Here is a 3,257-nt window from a genome sequence, read left to right on the forward strand (position 1 = left end):
GTCATGTATTTCGGTTTTTATGGTTAAAAATCATGCACATGAAATGTTAAAAATCAGTATATGACTTGATTGAGGAGTGGATAAAAACATATACATGCCTTAGATTTGTTTGATACGAAAACAAATCGATATGACGACGCGACGCGGAGGAGACTGAGTTCTTTTCTTTCTTTCTTGCAACTCGATTTTCTCTCTTAATTCCTCACGGTTTTCTCACGATTTTTACACTAAAGTTCCTCTGATTTTCTCTCAGATTTTCGGTGAAGAGGAGGGGGAGGGAATGGTTAGATGAAAGATGGGAATTTGCAAGATAAAAGGAAGAATAAATCTTGCTATCTATAAGTTTGTTAAGAGATTGATATCAAATGAATTTTGGGGTGGATGAGGGTGCATTTGATCGATTTTATGGTCTTGGATCAATGGAGGAACATTGTTTAATTAATTAATTGATTGTGATTAAAGTAGGGAGAATATCTACCTAGAAAAATATTAAGGGAAAGATAATTAAGAAATGAATTGCCAACTAATAAAATCTTTCAAACTTAAAGGAGGGCCGATTTTTATCATACCAAAATGAGGTGGGATAATGCTTAATTAATAATTATTGGGGAATTAAAAAGGTGAGGGATTTATCTCCAAAAAAATAGATAAGGAAGGAGATCAAGGAATTGAGTTGTTAACTAATTTAAATCTTTTAAATGAGGGGAGAGGGGTGATCGATTTCCATCAACTAAGATTTGGGTAGGAATATTGTGTAATTAATTTATTTGGTAGTGATTTAAAAGTTGGGGAGGATATCTATCTAGAAAAGTTGAGGGAAGATAATTAGAAAACAAATTGCCGAACTAATAAAATCTTTTAAAATATGGGATGGCCGATTTTCATAAATAAAAATAGGGTAGGGAAATTTCTTAAATATTAATTATTGAAGATTAAGTGTGATAGAATTATCTCCCAAGAAAATGGATAAGGAAAGGTAATTAAATAATTGGATTGACAACAAATTCTTAAATTAAATGAAGAGGGGCCGAAAATTATAATGAAAATGGAGGGGAAATTTTCTTAAATGTTGTATTTTTAAATCTCTAGTGTTTTATCTACCTATTAAATATTTTAGGGAATTAAGGAATTAATTATTGAACTATATTTACTACTTATCTCAAATTATTTAAATAATTTCTAAAACCTTCTTTTACAATAAATTAGCTTATTATTTAACTAAAATAAACTCTAGGAATATTTTTTAAATATTAAAATTTATCTCTTTACTCCAACTCCAGTCCGGCCTCAATTAATTAACTGAAAAGATAGCAATTAAACCACTGCATAAAATAAGTAAATAAATTTAAAGAAAAGAATTTAAATTCTCATGCAATAAAAATCATTTTAATTTAAATACTAGAATTATGCATGGCTTATATGTAGTCAAATTTTCGGGTTCTACATATCCTTTGTTCAACACGTCTCGCGCATATGCGCGACCCTCCTCGGCGCATATGCGCGAGACTTACTGGTCTCGGCACTTTCCTTCTCTGTAACTCGCGCATATGCGCCCCCTCGGTCGACGCATATGCGCGAGGCTCTTCACAATTCTCTGCCATCCTCGCGCATATGCGCCGGTCCATTTCGCGCATATGCGCGAGGTTCTCTGCTAACCTCGCTCATATGCGCCCGGCTGGGTCGCGCATATGCGCGAGGTGCTCAGTCCTCGCACATAACATTTCTTCTTTCCGGCTTTCCCGGTCTGATCCGTTCCGTCTAAAATCACATCAATTATCAACAAATCATTTCAGATTACCATAATCAAAATCTCGGGCATTACAACATACCTCCACCAGATGTGGGAGATTGAATCTTGTTTGGTGGTTTGATTGTACCTATAGTGTCCCAATTTTGAGCATTTTCAGCTAATGAATCGAGATACTCAATTGCCTCGTTTGGATCTTTATCTTCAAATATTCCATTACACATAAATTCAACCATTTGCCTATCTTTAGGTGTTAAGCCTTCATAAAATTGAGAAACAACTCTCCAAATTTCAAAACCATGATGTGGACAAAGATTAAGCAATTCTTTGTATCGATCCCAACACTGATAAAAAGTTTCTCCTTGTTTTTGAGTGAAACTGATTATTTGCCTTTTGAAAGAATTTGTTCTATGAGATGGAAAAAACTTTTTCAAAATTTGTTGTTGCAATTCATCCCAAGTTCGAATGGATCCCGATCTATGATTTTGTAGCCAAGTTTTAGCTTTATCTTTTACGCCGCGTTTGGTACGGGTGATTAGGTGGGTTTATTTTTTTAAACCCACCTAATCACATGTTTGGTAGGGGTGAATATTTAACCAAGTCTATCCCTCATATGAATGATTAGGTTATATTAGGAGTGATAAAATAATCACTCCTCACCCCTTAGGATTATTTATCACACTCTTAATCCATCCTATTTTTCAAATTTTACCCTTCTCCTAAATCCAAACTCACCACTACTTCCCTAGCCCGACCGCCGACCGCCGCCCGACCTCTGCCGCCCGACCGCCGCCGACACCGACCACTGCCGCAGCCGCCGCCGCCGACGCCGCAGCCGCCGACCTTCGGCCGATTGCCGGACTGCCGCCTCCGGCCAGCCACCATCGACCGCCGCCGCTGCCGACCACCACCACAAAACTTGAAGGGCAATTTTGTCAATTCATCAAAAGATTATTATTTATCGCATTCTTAAAAATCATACCAAACATAATATTATTTTATCCTTATTTACTTCAATCATTCTTTTTATCATTTCTCTCTTAAGCATTTCATTATTTAATCACCCCAACCAAACGCAGCTTTAAAGAAAAAGGAAAAAGCTTAAGTCGAATGGTGTTCATGCTACAATTTAGATCATTATATGTATTGCACACTTCTTCACACTCTCGTAAATGCATGTATGGATTTTCAGAATCTAAGCCATGAAAGTTGGATAATATCAGGCTTAAAATTGAAATGAGATGCATCAGGGGAAAACACTAGACATGAAGGTGCACTAGTACGTGTATGATTCATGTGATCTCTAAGTGTTCTTCGTCTATCATGATCATGTTGAGATTGAATTTCATCTTCATTTTCTTGGATAGGTTCTTCCGCCATGTTTTGTAAAAATAAAGGGTTATTTCGAATGAATCGACAACTAAGTGTACGTGACCAAAAGCTCATGCAAATGCAAAAGAAAAAGAATAAAAACACACAAAAGCAATAAAAATTCAAATAAAGAAAAATA

At 35.9% G+C, this 3,257-nt stretch overlaps 1 non-coding gene across 1 annotated transcript; it reads left to right on the forward strand.

The window, feature by feature from the left end:
• Positions 1–2,041: 2,041 nt before the first annotated feature.
• LOC142513023 (small nucleolar RNA R71) lies at positions 2,042–2,150 on the forward strand. Its single transcript, XR_012808991.1, has one exon. It is a non-coding gene; the product is annotated as a small nucleolar RNA R71 (small nucleolar RNA).
• The last annotated feature ends 1,107 nt before the right edge of the window (positions 2,151–3,257 follow it).

The sequence above is a fragment of the Primulina tabacum genome, chromosome 10 (assembly GCF_025594145.1).
Source record: "Primulina tabacum isolate GXHZ01 chromosome 10, ASM2559414v2, whole genome shotgun sequence".
Classification (NCBI taxonomy): domain Eukaryota; kingdom Viridiplantae; phylum Streptophyta; class Magnoliopsida; order Lamiales; family Gesneriaceae; genus Primulina; species Primulina tabacum.